The sequence below is a fragment of the Cottoperca gobio genome, chromosome 24, assembly GCF_900634415.1.
Source record: "Cottoperca gobio chromosome 24, fCotGob3.1, whole genome shotgun sequence".
Classification (NCBI taxonomy): Eukaryota; Metazoa; Chordata; class Actinopteri; order Perciformes; family Bovichtidae; genus Cottoperca; species Cottoperca gobio.
In genome coordinates this window covers 20,248,421-20,269,767 of record NC_041378.1, presented here as the reverse complement: position 1 = coordinate 20,269,767, position 21,347 = coordinate 20,248,421, and the positions used below count along the sequence as shown (strand labels likewise).

The 21,347-nt window shown below is 40.2% G+C and overlaps 1 protein-coding gene across 1 annotated transcript in view; it reads left to right on the top strand.

Moving 5' to 3' along the window:
- The first annotated feature begins 5,100 nt into the window (after nt 1-5,100).
- tab2 (TGF-beta activated kinase 1 (MAP3K7) binding protein 2) overlaps nt 5,101-21,347 on the top strand; it is a 37,591-nt gene continuing 21,344 nt past the window's right edge. Inside the window, exon 1 of the mRNA XM_029462917.1 lies at nt 5,101-5,425. The gene's annotated coding sequence lies outside the window, so the exon portion shown is untranslated. The remainder of the gene's footprint in view (nt 5,426-21,347) is intronic.

The following is a 21,347-nucleotide window of genomic DNA, read 5'->3' as shown; positions in this document are numbered from 1 at the left end:
TCTGCATAGCTCTGCCTCTCAATAGTGCGTATGCAATCAAAAGACATGGACGTGCTAACGTTATCGTACGCCTGCTAGCTGGCCCCGGTGTCCCCAACTCGAAATCTGATTGGTTAACGCCACAGTTTTGTCTCCGTTCACTTTAAGCGACAGGCTCCCGCACTGTTGATTCTGAGGGCCTAAGGGCAGATTTCTTGGACCCTGGCAACACATTATGGCTGAAATATGATTGGATAAAAGCTCTAACATAGAGGCCAGACCTCCAAATCTCGATCTGGGGCTGGAAGCAGCGCAACCAAGAGGAAAGCTATGAAATGAAGAGAATAGACTATGGGGAATAATTCAATACATATTTGTGGAAAAAATATATAAAATTTAGATGTATATTCTGATGATGTTTAGGCCAGCAGAGAAGGCCTTGCTGGCCCTGACAGCCCACCACTGGTAGTACCATATTCACCCTCTTAGTTTAGCATATTAGCATGCTAACATTAGCTAGTGGTGGCCGTGGCTCAGGAGGTAGAGCTGGTCGTACTTTAATCACAAGGTTGGAGGTTGGGTACGCATGTCAAAGTATCTTTGACCGAGACACTGAACCTTAACTCACTGCAGATGGGCAGGCCAGCGTTTTCATGACAGCTCTGCAAATGCAGTCCATTCAATTAGTAGTAAACAAAGAACAAAGAACAGCTCAGGCTGATGAATGGCTTAAGTTCTGCAGGTATTTGATCAGAAATCAAAGTATTTACACATTAAAATGTTGACCTGATGACAGATGAAAAGTCAGAGGCTCACTTTAAAATTTCAGATCCACATTCTAATGTTCACAGCCATTTTTGCTTTGCCACAGCAGATAGCTCCAGCTGCAGCTCTACAGTACGTGTCCTTTCTATCTGCTGCAGTTCTAGTGGGAAAGTGCCGGCCCATCCGCAGAGTGTCAGTTTGACCTAAAGGGTAGGAGATCGGTGTCTGGAGGTCCGCCATCACACCACTCACAACCACAACCTGAAGCTTACACAGACCTTGACATTTCAAATGCCTCTCAGTAATAAACGCTCTACTCAAAAACACAGTTTGTATCATTATCTGTTACCTCTTATTGAGTCCAATGCAGTTCTAGTTCTACAGAAGTTTTGCAGATTGTCTTACATACAAAGCTTTAATTCTTATTTTTGAAAGATGCCACCAGAAAGTTTGATTCATCATATGATCATTTCTTTGTTTTTCAAATGTCCTCCCTGTAGTTTACTCACTATTACCGTCAGATGAGAACCTTGCATTCCCAAAAATGTCTTTTTACCAGGATCTATGAAAAATACCATGTCCAAGCTACAGTTCTTAGTTAATAAAATGGTTTTATCGTATCCATAAAAATGTCTTCTTTTTTGATTGCTATGAGATTTGAGAGCAGCATTTGATACAATTGATGATAACATCCCAGCAAAAGGCTTGAGGACTGAGGACGTCTCTCTGGTTCAGTCAATTCCGGTTTGCATCTTATCTAACAAAACATCTTTCTCAATTTTTTCTGTATTACATAGACAATGTTTCAATCCATTTCAGATCCTCCTCAGGTCAAAATGTTTAAGAATCAAATACAGTTTATTCACTAGCAAGGACCATGCCACAACCATATGTCATTTAATGGTATTTCAGGAGGGATTGGAGGTTGAGGATAATGAATGATTGTAAGGGGGAGGGGTGAAGGATGAAGAGGGATGTTGTCCATTTGGCTGGTCCAGAGGACGTACTGAAGTTCAGGCAGAGCGAGACCCAGTATGGAGGTTCAGTCTGAGGCGTGTTTCTGAAAATATTTTAATATACTTGGTCTCTTTGATGTAAATCAGTCCCAATGAATCTCCAGTTACAAAGTTGAGTCCTGATAATATAAGTAATAAGTGCTTTCATATGTCACTTTTAGAATAACTTCCTGCTCTCTGTTCCCCTGTCCTTAACAAAACTGTGTTGAGCTTAATAGCACTGGAGCGGCTGCGTAACCTGACCAGTAGACAGGCGCAGAAGTTTGCTTAAGAGAGGAATAATGACTGGACAACCACTGCAGAGCTAAATCTAAACTGCTGACCCATGACAAGCTGTCCTCAGACCGTGAGAAACGGGCCTCTTTCCATGCCAAGAATGTGGGTGGCCGGCCTTGTTGCTCCAAAAAGCCTATGTGAGGAGTGTGGCCAGTTCAGTGCAACAGCAGGTTTTTAAGTCTGATTCCTCTCAGGCTGCCGGTCATTCTTGTAATCTGTGTCTATGTGCAGCATGTACGCTGGGATATGAGCTGCTGTGTCTGTGTGTGTGTGTGTGTGTGTGTGTGTGTGTGTGTGTGTGTGTGTGTGTGTGTGTGTGTGTGTGTGTGTGTGTGTGTGTGTGTGTGTGTGTGTGTGTTAATAAAATGCAACCACATTCACGAGGTCAAGTCACTGGAAATTCTTGAGAATTACTTTTTTGTTTTTGCTGATTCATTGGCCTGACACATAACACTCCCCAAACCCTAGCACATGTGCACTAGCACATCAAAAAGTGTACAAGACATTGTGTAAAGTAATGACTACTCTGAGAGAGCTCTGGTCATAGAGGATAACAGGCTGCACTGTGCTGTCAGTTTGCTGCTCGCACTGAAGGGGATTTCAGCTCTTGGCTTCAAACCCAGAGTCAAGGGGGTCACGGTCTGTGCGAGATAGCAGGGGCCACAACATGTGTGTGTGGGTGACTGTGTGTGTGAGTCACTGCATTATGCCGACACATGAGAGGCCATATGTTTCCACCCAGTACACTGAAGAACAAATGCACCGTCTTTTTCACAAGAGTTCCCACAAGCGTCTGTTTTTTCACTCCCCCCCATGTGTGGGTTAATGCAGCAAGAAGTAGTGAGCAGGAGACGTGGCCCACATCAATTACATCGTAAAGGAACAATTAAATGGGACACCTGTTTATGATGTACACGCAAAATTAAAAAAAGAGTCGTATTTAAAAAGTGGGTGCAACATTGCAAGAGAAAACTGGGGGGTCCTTCCTGGAGGACGTGATCATGTGATATTAAAAACACTAAACCAATATCCCTGAGAACTTATACAGCACAGCAATTTATTATCAAAAATAGATCTCTCTTTTCAAACACGAATTAAACAGTTGTGGGGCTTTTACTCTTATGCTTTTAAGCTCATTCATGGTTTATATCATTAATGCTCTACAGTGCTCTAAATATAACAGTACCTACCTAATGGTCATGATGCCGTTTCAACATTCCCATGAAATTTAAATTCAAATTTGTTGTAGAACTGCTACAATGTGTATTTTAATATGTGTAAATAATGTTAACATAAAACAAATGGTAAATTGATTTTAATAATAATAATACATTTTATTTATAGAGCGCTTTTAAAAGGTACTCAAAGACGCTTTACAGGTACATATAACATTAGAAATTACATTAAGAAAAACAGGACATCAACATTTAAAATACATAGAAGTTTTGAAAGTTCATACTTGATCTTAGGAACCCCAGAAAGATATTTTAAAAGAAAAGGAAGAAAAAAGGTCCACTTACTAGCTTTTCTTTTCTTTTTAGCTTTCAACTGCATTTCAAGGTCTTCAACAGTCATGCCGGCTGCTCTGTGAGACTGTACTTTGGCACATGCTAACATCATAATGTTGACGCTGATGTTTAGCGGGTATAATGTTTACCATCACCATCTTAGTTTAGATGTACCAAATTTCATATCAGGTCACTTTTCTATTGTACAGATCAAAAACAAAATTACTTTTTGTCCATCTTTCAGTTCAGATCGAGCCTGACTAAAAATACAAACTGAATACAAAGACTAACAATGAACATAATGATGAAAACATACTCTGGTGCACTCTCAGTTGCTCCCTGACAGCCCTTCCTCTGCCTAAGTGGTGGAACAAAGTGTGTTTATGATTGTCCAGTGAGGGAACACATGGGGATTGCTCTTCACTGACACATTTTGCCACTCACCCTTTTAGACTTGGTCTACAGGCCTCTGCACTGTAAAGTACTGCAGGTCCAAGTCTTATCTGCAACGTTGGATTGGTTTGATAACACTTTGTATAAAAAGTTTAATAGAGACAATGACATGCATCATGCACACTTTGTTAATGTTAGTCTTTGTCTTGTTGACAAGCCCTGTTGTCTTGCTTGCTCTCGACAAACACTGTTAATAAAAGACAAAGACTCCAGATCAATGAGCCATTTCAAACCCCATGAATTCATTCATCAGTAGGGTGACACTCATTTTGAGAGAACACAACAGACTGAACTTTAAAGTCCGCAAACAATAGGCTCATGCATATCGACCCATGTCCTCCAGGAGCATTTTACAGTGAAGGAACAGCAGAGACAGAAGCTCTACAAAGGTTTGTTAAATTATCTCTGGACAGAGCACTAATGTGTGACAGCTTTGCTTTTTACACTCAACCATGAAAAGTGGTGCTTCCTTTGGGTGTTGATACCCAACACCAAAACTGTAGTCAATATTGGGAATTGTCAATAAGTGATTTACATTGATAAGACTTGAAGTACCCTAGCTGCTCTGTGATGCTGTGAAACAAAACAAAAAACAAAGAGAAAAGAGATCTAACATGTGTCTGTCAGGCTGTCTCTGGACACAATATTGCTTACAGGTATTTAGGGACACACATATTCTTGTTAATTCCTGCATAGTTGTCTACACTCAGCAGCAGCAGGATTTGTTTGTAATAGTGGTGTAAAAAAAACTACACTTAGCATTACCAGCTGTAAGAAATGTACCAAGGTGATCATTCATTGATCCAGGGCTTCAACCTCTCTATGAGGAAAGGTAACATAAAATAAGACTTTGAAGACTTTATTCTTTAACTATCCCACTTCTCTTGTGCAGTTTTCATCCCAGAAATCTAAAAACAATCTGGGCCTTGTTTAGTTTTTCCTTTGCTTGCACCTCATGCAGCAGCAGGCTGCTCAGCTCATTTTACAATCTCAACTCTCTCCTCCCTCAGCGCAACTTTGGGAAACTGAAAAAAAGAAAAGCAACTCTTCTTCTCGCGATAGTAGCTTACTTTTGCAGCCGCCATATTCTGTGACAGTATTTTGATTCGTATCTGCTGGAAGTGAGGAAAAAGAGAAAAGTGAAGGGCTGTCGAGGGGAGGGGGGGGGGCTGAAGAAGAGGAGCTGTCAAAAAGTTATTCCCGAGTCTCTGTCAAAAGGCGGAGAGTTGAGGCTCGGTATCCCTTCACTAACGCTGTTTCGAGGACACACAAGGCCCGGGGCCTCGGTGCGGTTGGTTCTTCGTCTCCCTGGTAGTAGCTGGACTCCTCTCGGCTTCTTCTGTCCCAGCTCCGCGGCCCTCTGGAGGTCCGGCGGCGGTGTCGGGTGTTGAAGGCGGCCCGAATAGCGGCGGCAGCGGAGACGGAAAGGTAAGTTACATGAAGTTAACTAACTTTAGGCTTTGGCCAGTTAGCAACAGCCGGAAGAAAGCCGTTTAACAGCATTACTGTGAAATGAAAAAGCCTCTGAGCGTCTTGTGCGATAAGCGCTTTTATATAGCGTCCCATTATGTTTTAAATAAACACTTTTCAGATGTGGAAAAGGTTTTTGTCCACAGCAAGCAGCTAATTTATGTTAGCTAAATTGGCTAAGTTGAAGTGTTTTGAGGCTGTTGCCGTCTCGGCCGAGTTGGCAAATCTGTGACTGGGGTTTAAAACACATTTGTTAACTTTCGCCTGAAGTCCGCTTAATGTGTATATCTGTAAATAACGTTTGATTGTATGTGTAATTTTACTGTAGCATACGGTTGTCTGACGCTACATGTTTTGTAGCCCACGTTAGGCTACTTTTTCCATCGAGCTCTCTGAAACGTCGTGGATGGAAATTTTAAATCAGGAAAGCTTCACTTAACCTCCTGTCCGGATTATTTGATCTCCAACAAGTTTAAAAATAAAACTGTTACACCTCAATTAAGTGGTTATCCCTTTGATATAACACTGAAACTATGTGTTTGTGTAACATGGAAACTTTCTTAAAAGTAACCTTCCAGTTTGGGGCAGTTGTGTGTCAGTGAATGTATCATACATACAAGTTCTTGTAAGCCTCGCTATATGTCTGTCGTTTTCACATAAAGACGATGCAAAAAGAGCACAGTAGTTGCAAAACTGTGCTCTGTGCCAAGAGAAACTAAAGGAGACACTAAAAACTCCAGACTGTGTTTGGTTGTTTTTAATAATCAGGTGATAACCAGTTTGGTAACTTTCCTGGATCAGATGTTCCTGGTTGGTGGTAGTTGGGATGGAAACTTATAAGGGGGTGGGTCTGAGCCTGTGACAGCCTAAGTGACAGCTCAGTTGTTGTTGTTTGTATTCTTGGTATGGTTAAATTGAGAGACGTTTATCCTGGGATAACCTAACCTGTCACGATTTACCCTTTTCTCTCCTGTATTTATTCTTGTGAAGCCAAGTGCCTGCACAGATTGCAAAATTTGACCTATTTTTAAAGTTTCATGTTTGTTTGTGAGGCAACAGTCTGTTGGATAACAAGAAACATGGAAGGTGTTTCAAAGTTTTGACAGACCATGGTTGAGTTATTTTAATAATCTGCAGGACCACATAATAAGTTATTTTCCTGACTTTGCTTCTTGTTGTTGGTTATTTTCATGCAGTCTAAATTAAAATGTAATCATGCAGATTTCAACCAAATGAAACACAAATATTACTGTTTAATGACAGGTAATTGTTTGGCCATTTGTGGAGGTCTACACTGGCACAGTGAAAGCATCTCTGGGTGTGCTGAGTGTTTCTCCATGTTGTATCACTTAGGCTGGTCTTCATAGTAGCACCATCTACCAGTCGATGATGCAAAATGTTGGTTGTGGCTGGAAAATCAGCTCTACCAGCTGTTTGGCAGATAATCAACCTGCATCCAATTGGTGTTTTATTCTAAATTTCTAAAAGGTAGAATTAACTCTAGTGTAGTGTAGAAATGACACATTCAAAGTAAAACCTACCTGACTGTTTTCTTATTTGACTGCATCCTCAGCAGATGTTTGCTTCTCTACCTGTTTGCTTTGAGTTTACTCACAAGTCTAAAGAGCTCACAATCACTTCTCTGTCGCTCTCTGAACACTTCTAATCTAAACTGTGTGGTCATAGCTACACTGTAAGAGTGTATATCATTCATTAGCAGCTTGTGCCTTTCTTGACTTGCAGTCAACATTGCACTTCCTGACCAATAAGCTGCATGGCTAACTGTTTATAGGTGCAGGCCCCTAACTGAAACCATGTGTGCCTGTAGCAGGGCAAATATGTTGCTAGGAGGCCTTGCTGATTTGCTTTGGAGAGGCTGCACCTAATGCTCAGAGCCTCTATGATAAGTGCTAAATCAGGATTTTGGTGAGGATCAGGCACTTCCACAGAACAGCATGCTGCTAATTGCTTTGTTTGTATGTCATTTGGCATATGCTAACAGACTAAATTAACACGAGGGCACAATATATTGAAATGGAGGATTTGAATCCTCTTTTAACGGTCACACACATGTGCACAGCACAGCACAGCACACACAGTGAAATGTACACTCTGCATTTAACCCATCTATTAGGAGCTATTATATTATCAGCGCCCGGGGTCCAGTGCCTTGCAGGAGGTGAACTAGTTCCTCTGGACGTACCAGCACACACTCCACACTTGGTCTGCTCGACCTGGACTTGAACAACCTACAGTTCCCAAGTCCAGTCCCTATGGACTGAGCTAATGCCGATTTTATAGATCCTAACTCGGAGTGTGTTACCTAAATTGGCTTGATGCTTGTTGACAGAGGTGAATAATTGGGCTCTCTTGATGGGTTTGCTTCCGTACAATAAACAAACTAGACTAACACTTGTGTTTAAGTTTTAAGAACTTTTACATCAAACTGAGGTTGTGTCATATTGTTGCAAGCTCTGTGCCAATACTTAAATCTTCTTTCCTGAAAAACCTGTTTCCTGATTTATCATTTGCAGTTTGCACAAAACAACTTATCACCAATCGGAACAATGGGTGGGGGTGTGTAGTTTTCCCCCTTTTACAAGGGAAGAGATAATTACTACATATGAGTGTGTTTTGGAGGGAGAACAAATTGTTGTTTGGATCAACAGTGCAGTCAGTTTAATGTTGGCTTACCTTTCTCTTTCTCCATGTGTCGGAACACATTGTCTTTTAGAGCCTGCAGAGTCTGAGTTGTATAACTTGATGTTCTTTCAGACAGCTCTCTGCTCAGTGTGTTTTCTTCAGAGTAAAGGTGTCAGGGTAAGACCTATATTGCCAAATGGGAATCACATAGTTGGAAGGAAAGGATCCATCACATTATGCCCATTGCTGCAGAATCAGGAAGAGGGCTTGGTGTTTTTAACCCTCCCCCACTGCAGTGTGTGGCTGTCAGGAAGAGAGGCTCTTATTAAAGCCCCCTCCCCCTGTCGAGCTCTCCTGACTTCTCCGCTTTAAATGGAGTCCTCCATTACACATGCTGCCTGCTCATGGTCTTCTTTAGATTAAGGGTTAAATTGCATGCATCGGGGCTGACACGGCACAGTCCACTGCACCTCTAGCTGCCCCCTGCTCAGCGCATGTTCATTTTGCAGAGTGCATTTTGTAAGGTTTGTCACTTTTGTAGCGGCTTTACAAATAATCCACAATTATGATCACACTTTCACAAGATTATTTTTTAGGTTGGCTTGTCTTTAGCACTTTGTAGGTGTGCATGATATGGCTTTATTTTGACATGATAAAGCTGCATTGATTCTTTTTTTACTTGTAGGCAGAATAACTCCTCAACAAGCTGACAAACTCACAGCCATGACCAATTCTGACCTTATAATTGCCTGTTTGCACATCAAGCAATCACTGCATAAGCATTTGTTTGGAGTTGTGTTTCTCCCACTGATGAACTGTATGCAAGTGCAACATTAGGCTACCTCTCCGGGTTGGTCTCGATCTTGCAAAACAGTGACGAATCACTCCAAGTGCTTCTGGCACTGAGTAATAGTGGTCTGAATATACTGAATTTGAAGAAAATACACTCAATCTGAATCTTTTTGTTGAAAAAGATGCCTGTAGGTGGTATAGCTGGTAGGTAAGAGCTGGAAAACACAATAGAAACATAGCACCAAGTGTTACCAAGTTCACCTTCAAATTTCAGATAAAAGGGACAAAAACGTAACTTATTAGACACTTTTTTCTGAGAGTAACACTGTGTGTGTGTGTGTGTGTGTGTATGTATTATATAACCTTGACCTGGGCTCCAGGTTTCATCCCGGATGCCTTTTTTTAGCACACTTAAAAACAAAAATGAAAAGAAAAAAAATTCCAGGCAAAGCTTGACAAGTTAACTATCAGCACACTCTTGGTTCAGATTTGCACAGGCGCACACATGTACACTTGGGAGCGGCCCTGTAAAACCACAGACTTCTACAGTATGCAGAGAGCGGTAGAGGGTTAAATGTCCTGGTTACCTGGGGGTTGGAGAATTTACCTGGCAGCTTTCTGGTCCTGTCCCTTGAACATCAAGCCTACCAATACTCCTTATTTATTAGACATATTCACTAAGGCTGAGCCGAATGATTAATCGCATTCAAACCAACATTGCGATGTAATACAATGCAATTTTTCAAATGGTAAAAGCTGAGATAAAAAACAACAACCTACGGGTGGGAAACACCTGGCCCCATGGGCTTCACATGCCTTAAGCTCCAGGTGACATATGTGAATGAGTGTAAATAAAATAAAAAAAAACATATAAAATGCCACGCCACTGCAAGCTTTGATGATCGCAGCACTACCTTGTGAAAATATTACCCTGCATTGTTGTAAGAGTTGCGTAGCGAATGTCTGTCTGGTTGAGCGAGAGCGAGAGATAGAATATTCTCATTATTACTTGACGCTTTTGCAATATTGCCCTCTATATCCATGCCAATAAAGCATATTGAATTGAAATTAAATTGAGTAACAGTGGATGATGCACTCGGAGATGACGGGTGTTGGCGATGGGAGCAGAGAGGAAATTAATGGTAAGAATAAATGTACAGTGTAGGTTTCAGGTTGTCCATAAATAACTTTGACTTATCTAACTATTTGTAGAGTGTTAGAGCCATAGTCGGTGTGCACTTTAGTTTGTGTGAATTGTTATAATACTGTTGCTGACTGGATATTAGTAAGATTCATATTTATTAATTATTATTTATCATCGTTGGTGGAGATGAGGCAGGCCTGAGTGACACAGATGAGATTTTGTCTGTAAACATGTTGATTTCTGCTGTAAAGCATTTTAACATGGGGGTCTATGGAGATTGACTCGCTTTTGGAGCCAGCCTCAAGTGGCCGTTCGAGAAACTGCAGTTTTTGGCAGTTACATTTTTCAGCACTGGAGGTTGCAGCTTGTGTTAACACCAGGCCTGTTGTTCTGCAGTGCTTTGTTGGTCTTTTCTCAGATTTTATTAAAAATTAAAAGGAGCGGTGTAGGATTGTAAGTGATCTTTTGGCAGAAATGTAACAACATATTCATTTTTCTTTTTTCATTAGTATATCGTCACTTTAGAATGAGCCCCTCATATCTACATTAGCTGCGCCCCACCAACGGAACCCCCCCCCCCCCCCCCTTTTTGTTAAAGATAAATAAATATTCACAACTCACTTTTGACATTGAACAGGTGCTCTTTTATTAAATAAACTAAACACTTATGTTATTTATCTAATTTATGTGCACGTTTGAGTGTCTACTGCGTTGCTTTGTGCATTCACATTCTCGCCTCTGCTCTGTTTCGCGAAGGGCTCTGCTCCACACACACACACACACACACACACACACACACACACACTAAACAATCCTTTAGTGGTGAGACATGGAGCACATCAGACGCACACTCATGCAAATGATCTTCTCTACAATACATACACGCATAGTCTCCTTTCCGTGGCATGTGATAAGATGAGTTAAGATATCTCCAACATCACTGCAAGGGTCTTGGCCTGCTTTGGTTTGGTGTGGTCTCCTGTTGCCTCTTTATTCTGTCCCCCTTTAATCTTTATTACTGTCTCTTTCTGTCTTTTCTCTGCTCTGCAAAAATACTTGACTACACACTGCACTGATCTCTACCAGAGTGTTTCCAGACCTCACATGACATCCTGAACCTGCATATTGGTTTGGGGGAGGTTGCAGGGATGTTAGTGCCAGCCTGCTAAAAAGAAAGCTTCCTATAGTTGCAGTTACCTTGAAGAGATTCTTGCATTCTTGCAGCTATAGCTTCTGCAGCCTTAATCAACATTATCTTACTGTGTAAAAATAGCTTCACATAAAAGCATGGTAATGGTTGCACAGTATGCTGATTGTAAATCTAAATAAAGCTACTTTTGTCTTCAGCAAATAGAGCACTTTGACTGAAGATTTACTAGAATCATCCATGCATGTAGTTTGAGTAAGCAGTTGACCTCCCGGCTGCTTGTTTTCTGTACGATGGATATTGCAGGCTGCTGTCTTATCACTCCCCTGCTTATCCTGTGGGCTGGTTCTGGCCTCATGTCCCCTCAGATTCCCTCCAACATTTCTCGCAGATGCAGAACGGAAAGCTTGTCCTACTCTGTGGTGTTTGTAAATGCCATACAGGGACTGCTCTGTCCTTCATCATTTCTCCCACAGTCTGCTGATAGTCTTTCATATCTCTCAGGTTTTCTGTACTCACAAACGATGGGCTTTGATCTAGTGTCCTATCAGTAACGGCGTGGCCCTCAGGCTCTCGTACTCCCTTGCTCCCTTGCTCCCTCACTCTGAAAACATAATGTCGGGGCGTGGTGGACAACGGAGTCTACCCAGCTGAAGAGCCTTTGTTTGTTGTGGTTCAATGTAGCCACCCAATGGCAATTGCATGTGTGGATCTCTGTGAAATTGCAGCAGTAGTGGTCTATTAAATTAGACCCTATATTGGCCGATGTTTTGCAACCTTTTGCATCTCAGATATAACCACCTGAGCTGCGGGGGAAGACAACTAAACTTACTTCCCATAACACTTCAAAGAGAATCTTCTTTGCTTCTACTGGAGATTGCACAACAACACTGCAAGTAAAGCTCGTGGAGTTTTTTTTAAATGCAGAGACAAGTTTCTAGAACTAACCATATCCAGTACAAAAAGAGGAGCATGTTAGGTAAAAGCTTGTAAAAGTGGAATTAACTAAGGAGAACGGGCGCTTTGCATGATCTCTCAGTTGCCCAAAGTCTCCCTTTTGTTTGGAAAGTTTCTGATAGTTTCCCTGTTCTCAGTCACCATGGAAACATCTCTTCAGTTTAAAGAGGGAAGAGAAGAGCTCAGTACTGGGATATCCCTGGGTTAGCTAAGTCCACCCCACTCCCCTCACCCTCTTTCCTCTCTCTCTTCCATGGCGCCCTTTGGCCTCCCAAACCCACTGGCCTGCCTCCGCTCCTGGTTAGAGATGCCATAACAGAGCCGGTCTGCTGTGGTATTCCTTAGAGGTGTGTCTGTGCATGTCTCAGTGTGTGCCTGTGTGTGTCTGCAGCGTAATGGGCCAGTCCGACACTGGCACCCTCCAGGGAACACCTGCTAGTGCCAGTCCGACAACCGATCACTGCCTGCACACACTGCACTTCCACACATGGGCCAACTGTGAGACAGTGAGAAAAGAAAAGAGAGCCATGTACACAATAAACCTGCCCATCCTGCAATACAGCGCATGGATTATTAAGCAAGTCAATGTGTCCTTAAATTGGTAAGAAGTATAACTCCTACTGCTATATAGTGCAAAATCACCTTAATATACAGAATGTTTGGAAAATGTAAAGGGTTGCTGATCAGTGCCAGTGACTCTCATGCAGGTGCTGAGCTGTATGGCTCCCAGATCTCACTTTGCAGGCTATACTTCGTTTTGAACACAAAACTAACAGCCAGTGTAATATCTCCTATCATTTGCATTTTTTGCTTGACAACAATGGACCAAAACACATTTCAGATACAATTTTTATTAAATCCTTCCTTTGTTCAAGACTGAGGAAAACAAAGGACTATTGTTAATACACTTTTTTATGTTTTGATACAACTATCAATTATTAAACCTGACTTCATTAATCGCTGGTTCTTTAACCCTCTGAACCCCACAACCCATTGGTGGTTTTGAAAGGCATAATGTCTGTCAATATCAGATAAATTAGAAAGGTAGCAGTCTATACCAATACCAGTGAAATTCCAGGGTTCTCGATACCAATTGGATACCACTGTAAAAAAAATTACTTCAACATACTTTTTTATTACGCCTTACCTATTGTTTTTTGTTCGGGAGATTAATTCCCTCTCTACTAAACTGGATTTATTTAAATTTCTCACAAAAATAAATTTTGCAAGACTACAACAAACGCATCACGATAACGTTATAATTTAACTTCGCCTCATACAAACTTTTACTGAATAGAGATTAAATGCACCACAATGCTACTCTCTTGGACCTCCGTTCACCGTCTGCTGACACCTAACGGCTGACATTAGCTAGCTCTCCTCCTGCCAATTTTCAACACATTTGTTGTTCACAATGCATCATCTGGAAAAAGTGTGCGTCCCCTGAACGCATTCGTACTGAGTTTACTGCGTCACAAACACGTTTTCTATAATCCCCGGAACAACAGGACGGCGTGTTAGAATATTGGCAATGACTTGGTACCGAAGTATAGGTTCTCGTAACCTCCCTATTTATCCAGAATCTGTTAAAAACCTAAGTTATCGTTGGATATTCAAATTTCCGATGGTGTTTGAACGAATAATGTGTAACAAACGCTTCCCTCAGGAAACAGAGCTTAAAAGTAGTTGGCTTAAAATAGGGATATTTACTCAAAATCCCTTTTTATTCTACAAGTCTCATTTAAAAAAATTGCCAAATAAACCGTCTGCACTAACCAGATCCTGTGAAAACATTAAATTCCACGCTCCTCAGCAAGACTATGAAGCCTTAAGAGACTTGGCTGAGACCAACAGTCGGGTGACAAATTCAGTGAGACTTTGACTGAGCTGCAGGCTGTTTACTCAGAGCAGAGAGGACCAGAGAGGCTGGAAGTAGAGGCTGTAAACATATAAAGAGTTCAGTATGTAGAACCTATGTAGCCCACAGTTTCCCCCTAATATTGGTAACTCTTGTGGGAACTTGGATTTTTTTTTTACATATACAGTAGCACAGTACAGAGCACAAAAGACATGTTTGAGATCTTTCTGCTTCTAGCCATGATTGTGCTGTTTCCATAGAGGTGCAGGACTTTTCTATTACAATGAGTACCATGTGACAGGAGCAAAACTACTTGGAGTTCAGAGGGTAAAAGCAACAGTTCAACACTTTGGGAACATGCATGTTTGTCATCTTTTTCATCAGTCCTGCCGCTGTCTTCACTTGCCTTGAGTTGTTGGAATGTGCATTCGTGCGGGATGTGTCTCTGGCCATGATGGCGCTTCAGTTGTGTTTTTAGTGTTTTCATCTGAACGGAGATTAATGTTTTTGTGGACATGATTTTTTTTGAGAACGATGAGGAAAAAGAATACCTGTGTGGACTAGGCCTTAGTTTTTGATAGTTGTGGTGATATTAAATGGAGTTGTATTACAAGTCAATTACCCTGATGAAAGAGACAAGTATGACTTGAATGTTTTGAGAGGGCTGGAATAAGATCTAATGGCATCTCCGCAGCAGAGGAGTCACATGACCTGGCTGCTATTTGTCTTTTGGTTGGCCTCAAGGTGGAGAATGATACTCCTAACAGCTGCGCGAAGCATTTCCGTCAGAGGGCTTTCTCTTCAGCCATGCACACAGACGTCCAGCAATACACTGAAGCAGGGATGCATCGATAACTACTTCTGCACCACCAATGCATATTCTTAGCACAACCTTTTGAAAGTGTGGAATTATGCTGGTTACAATTCCTTACTTTGAATGAACCTTATCATGTCAGGGGCCATTCGGAATAAATGTTAAGTATAGATTTTCTTTTTTGTCTGGAGAAATCTGAAAGCATCATGTTTTCAATAAAGGGGGAAATTCATTCAGATGGATAAGAAAACTGTTTATCTTAAATATTTGACGTTTATAGATTAGTTTGCTCAGATTTAGGTATTCATTGCCCTGTTTTAGGCTTCACCTAAATCTGATGCAGCATCTGTATATACCTGTCTGAGGTTTTTCCTGTGTGTAAGGACCCGATAGCGCCACGAGCGGTAGAGTGAAATGATGGAATGAGATGACCAAAGACAGAAGTGTTGTTGATGTCCCGCTGTCTGTGTGCTTCAAAGAGCATGATGACATAAAGTAAGTGCATTTTGTAAGGCAATAAAGAGTGAAGATTTGGCTGGTGCATACTTGGCATGTCATCACTAAGCGCCTGAGTGCAAGCCGTCTCTTTGTGTTCAATTGCTTCGCAGTGAGTGTTGCGAGATAGCACTGTCACCCAAGCTCCATCTACAGTGGACAGGGAGGTCACCAGTATGAATCCAAGGCCAGCTGAGTCTGAGAAATGTTTTTTCCTTCCTCAGGTGCTGAAGTTGTGGGGCCTTTGAAAGCTATAAATGTTCTGGGGGAAATATGCTATTACAAATTCATGCCAATGAAGGTTGTACCTTCTCAACCACAGCGGACATGACTTAGTATTGAACTATTTGGTTGATTTGAATAAATTAGAAAATGTATGACAACAAACTTTTTTCTTTTCTTTTTTTAAATGTATTCATTATTTTGTTGCTGGTTAATAATGCATTGTTAATTAACTGTCTATATAAGATTAGAAAACAGTGAAGAATGCCCATCACAATATCCTAGAAGCTAAGAGGACCTTATCAAATGTCTTATTGTATATTTCCATGTATTGTTTGTTTTTTCCACAAGGTCCACTATTAATGCTTTTAAGGGCAATCATCTGGGATTTTTGTGTCATAATATTTTGAGTTTTTGTGCATCTTTTACATTCCTAATAAAAAAACATATCAAACTAAACCAGTAGTTCAAAACCCACTAATATTCAATTTACTATAATGTTAGCAACCACCTATCACATTTGGGAACCTGGAACTATCGCATTTATTGCATTTTTAATTTAAAATGACTTAAACTGATAGAAGATTGTATAATATATGCAGATTAAAGGTCATTAGAGATGTAACAAAAGTATTTTACATAAGAAATAACTTGCAAATGAATCAGCTATAGAATTAATTAGTTCCTCTGGTATGTATGGCTTTTTGTATGCATATTTGTTACCTCGGGGATAAGGTCTAGATTAGAACACCGTTAAGCTACCAGACTTCAAACCAGGTATTAGTCAACCTCCATTTATTGAATATGTTAGTGATGTCTTTCAAAAGTCTCTTAACCTCTACCTAAAAACAACATACCCAAAGTAAATTAAAAGCTGCTCTTCAACCATTTGCACCATAAGCATGGTTTTGTTCTCATTCAAAAGATAACACTCTTATTGTTCTTGCAAAATAGTCAGAATTACTCCAAGTGCTTCTGGCACTGAGTAATAGTGGTCTGAATTTGAAGAAAATAAACTCCGTCTGAATCTTTTGTTGAAAAAGATGCCTGTAGGTGGTATAGCTGGTAGGTAAGAGCTGGAAAACACAATAGAAACATAGCACCAAGTATTACCAAGTTCAGGTTAAAATTTCAGAACAAAGGCGCAAAAACTTAACTTGTTAGACAGGTTTTTCTAAGAGTCACACCAGGCGTTCACAAGCTGTGCATTTGGAGATATTATAATATTTATTGATAAAATATTATTTGTATTGCTCATAAATAACTTTTATATACCCATATTCCATGTTAGTAGTAATGACACAGAGTAAGTGAAGTATAAACACATTCTTTGTAATTTATTTTGTATTTCCTTATGAACTATTTTGAAAAAAAAATTAACATTTGTAAAAAAAACAAAAACAAACATTGAAATAGGGTATCAAAATTCTAGGTATTTCATTGGCTACACGATACGCCAGTCATCGGGAGACTCTGTTGCTATTGGCTCTGTCTGTAAACAGAAGAATAGGGGCTGGCACTTCCTTATCAAGTTGACAATCATTGGCTATTGAAGGCTGTAGATAACGCATGGAAGCTCCAATTGGCTCAAATGAAGTGTCAATCGAACGCTTAGAGTCCGCTCTACATTTTGGATTCAGACGCACAGCTCTGCATGCGCCGGAATAAAGTTTTTACTGAGTATAAATGGAAAATCCCACACATCGATCAGCTGATTTCAAAAATTGTAACGGCTGTTTATGGGCTTTTATCGATCAAATCAAATCAAATTTATTTATATAGCCCAATATCACAAATTATACATTTGTCTCAGTGTGCTTTACAGATTGTACAGGTTACGACATCCTCTGTCCTTAGACCCTCGCATCGCACAAGGAAAAATGTGACGTACAATATGTTTTAGACTGGAATCGATGTATTGGACCTTTGGCAATGACACAGGAGTGGTTTTTTTTGGGATTATTACTGATTACAGGATTATTATGAGGCTTCATAGGTGAGTTGGCTAAAAGTTAGGATTTTGAGTTTAATTGCTAGTTTGAGGAGCTGATTGTGATCTCAAAATCTAAATAGATGAGATTCTAAGCTTTCTAATAAGGTATGGTATGGGTACCACATCCAGCATGGTGGACTGTACGCAACACGTGGCAAAATAAAACTCCTGCTGGGCCCTGCAGGCCCTCTTACGGGCCGTCCACACTGTAAGAGGTTAACGGCCAATACACTGCACCATTTTCCTCTGAATCTCACCTATACAAAGCCTTGCATCTGATTATTGATAAGATAAATTAATTATAACCATAACAAAGCTGCACAATTCCTCCAATGTTATAGGTACTTAATTGCTAATGTACATATCTAAATACTTAATATTGTGCTAAAGATTCATGATTTTGTATGGGTTTGATGTTAAGCTAAAGGTAACCCAATGAATTCCCAAATGTAAGCAGCCTTTAATGCACAGCAGAAATGGTATGTCGGGTAACCATGGCTCTGAAACGGACAAAAAATCTATAATTGTGAATCATGGAATGGAGGAATCTGCTGCCATGCAGCTGGCCAGTAAAGCCGAGCAGCCTTAGAAACTGCTGGCAGAAAATCTATCAGAACCAATTGTTTCTGAACCTTTTTTTTAATCCCACCAGTCCATGTCCTTCCCACCCTCACTGCTATCAGATCAGTTTTCACATAACTTGGGTTTCCTTCAATTCATTGGCGTCTGTCTGTCTGTAAAATAACAAAAAGGAACAGTTGTGTTGTTCTGAGCAGGGCAGTGGCCGGTCTCTCAGTTTAGTTATGTCAGCTTTGAATGTTCTGTACCTGATAAATGTAGTTCACTGTAGGGCTGCTTGTGCAACCCTCACTTCCACTTAACAACTCAGCTGGTATGTCGATGTTTTTAGTAGCAGCCAGCAGGTTGACTCTGCCACATGTCCATGAGTCACTGTACGACTGCTTGTTGTGGACAGACTCAGGAGCTCCTCCACACACTGCGGTGTTGCTGTGATCAGTGAACGCTCACTGAAGTACCTTTACCACCCGTCTGGCTGCCTGCTGCATTTTCACACACAGCAACCAGCTAAATCTGTTAAACCACCATTTTGAACAGTTGAACATGAACGTTCCTTTTAAGTCAGGGGTATTCAACTAAAATTCAATGAGGTCCAGTTAGAGAACATTTCCTCAAGCAAAGGTCCGGAACATCATAATGTCATCATATCATCATCATCATATTTATGTAATCATAAATTAGTGTGATATATATTGAAGTAGCCTAGTAGCTGTATCAACGTCTGCATGTCATCAACAACTGACTGTCAAATCTAATAAAGAAAGTACAATTCAAAAACATTTTGACAATACTTATTGTCACTTAGCATTGAACTATACAGATATATATAATACTGTAGATATGTTTGTGTTCTTCTCGGGTTGCAATTAAAAATAAAATAGAGAAAATAAATAAAATAGCTTTAGAAAAATCTCGCCTCTCACCTGTCTGTATTCAGAGTCGCAATGTTTGCCGGTTGGAATGCACAGATTTGATTGGTTGAGTGGCATCACGTGAGATGGCTTAACTCACATGTAATTGGTCTGTGAGTTTCCTGAACCGCTAAACCAGTGCCGTAAAAGCGAGAAAAGCTGCGCCGGTTAAAATAGAAAATCCCTTAATAATTTACTGATTATAGGTCCGGGTCCCTAAAGGTCGGCGGGACGGCCGTCAGGTGTTTATTTACAGTTTCACAGGAGGTTGTATCTTGCCCTGTGTTCCCTACAGTCAGCCATGATGGAGTTGTTACGCAGTGCCACAAGCGGTTTTGAGATCACAATCGCAACAGTAAGTACAATAGGCATCCCAAACTAGCAAGCAAACTCGTAATCAAAACCATAACTTTGAGCCAACTCACCTATGAAGTCTCATAATAATCCTGTAATAATAATGAAAAAAACACTCCTGTGTCATTGCAGAGGTCCAATAGATCGATTCCAGTAAAAATATATCCATCATGAACATCGTCAAAAGCTCATGAACAATGTTGCAATCTTTGAAATCAGCTGATCGATGTGTACAATTTTGTGACCATACACGGTAAAAACGCAATATCTCCAGCATTCTGCGTTCTTTCAATGCTTCTAAGACTGATGCTGAACTCTGACCTCTCGATTGATACTTCATTTGAGCCAATCAAGAGCCAATGAGTGTCAACTTCATAAGGAGGTGCCAGCCCTCTTCTTTTGTTTACAGACTGAGCCAGCAGCAGCCGAGTCTCCCGTTGACTGACGTATCGTGTAGCCAATGAAATGCGGAAGAGATAGACATACGTCATCAATGGGTTTTTTTAAACAAATCTTATTTTATTTTTCATAATTGTATTTATTATAATCAAAATACAAAAAAAACACATTACAAAGAATGTGTTTATACTTCACTTACTTTGTGTCATTACTACTGACAGGGAATATTGGGTATATAATAGTTATTTATGGCCTTTTTATCAATACATTTTATAATATCTCCAAATGCACAGCTTGTGAACGCCTGGTGTGACTCTTAGAAAAACTTGTTTAATAAGTTAAGTTTTTGTGCCTTTGTTCTAAAATGTTAACCTGAACTTGGTAACACTTGGTGCTATGTTTCTATTGTGTTTTCCAGCTCTTACCTACCAGCTATACCACCTACAGGCATCTTTTTCAACAAAGAAATTCAGACGGAGTTTATTTTCTTCAAATTCAGTATATTCAGACCACTATTACTCAGTGCCAGAAGCACTTGGAGTGATTCTTCACTGTTTTGCAAGAACAATAAGAGAGTTATCTTTTAAAAGAGACAAATCATGCAAATGGTTGAAGAGCAGCTTTTAATTTACTTTGGGTATGTCGTTTGTTGGTATTTTCGGATAAATTCCCCCACCCCTTAAGAGGTTAAACCTATATTCACAGAATGAGCATTTGCACCGTAGTGAAAAGTTAGCAGTAAGTAAAGTCTGTTTCCATTCTAGAGCTCCTGTATTCATCCTCTGTGTTTGTGAGGGCACCCTCGGAAGCTCAACACAGTGGCTTTATAATTACTACTTGACTGACAGCTGCTAAATGGGAGCTTTGGACCAACACATGTAGGCAGCGTTAGGCTTCCAGTGATTACCTGCTACCAAAGGCAACAAACAGACCTGCCATCACCCAAATTTACCAACAGTTGGCTTATGTCTGGTCAGTTGTTCTCACTTAAAGACTTTAATTAGCCATGGGAGAAATATTTATTTCTAAAACATTACAAGCCCATTTGCTTTCACCGACGTTAATTTGAAATGTTGATGATTGTAACATTGTTGAGTTTATACCTTAGCTGCTTGTCATTAACACATTCAGTTTCTAAATGATCTGTGGTAATATGTCTAGGATTACATATTGAAATATCTATCAATAATCTCAGTGCCAACGGACACATAGAGTGGAAAAAGTGGATTTAGTTTTTTATGACCAGTGTGTGTGTATAATAAATTAGAGTTGAAATGATGAGTTGATTTAATTGTTTAGTCAAAACACAGAAAATTATAATAATTGATTCCTCATTTAATTATTTTTCAGCAAAAATGCCAAATATTCTCTGGTTTCTGCATCTCCAATGTGAGCTTGTTTTTTTCTGTTTAATATTATTAAAGTTAGACATCTCCAGGGTTTGGACTGTTGGTGGGACAAAACAAGACATTTGAAGACATCACCTGGGCCCTAGGAAACTGTAATCGACATTTTCACTATTTTCAGACGTGAAATAGACTAAATGATTATCAATTAATGAAGAAGATAATT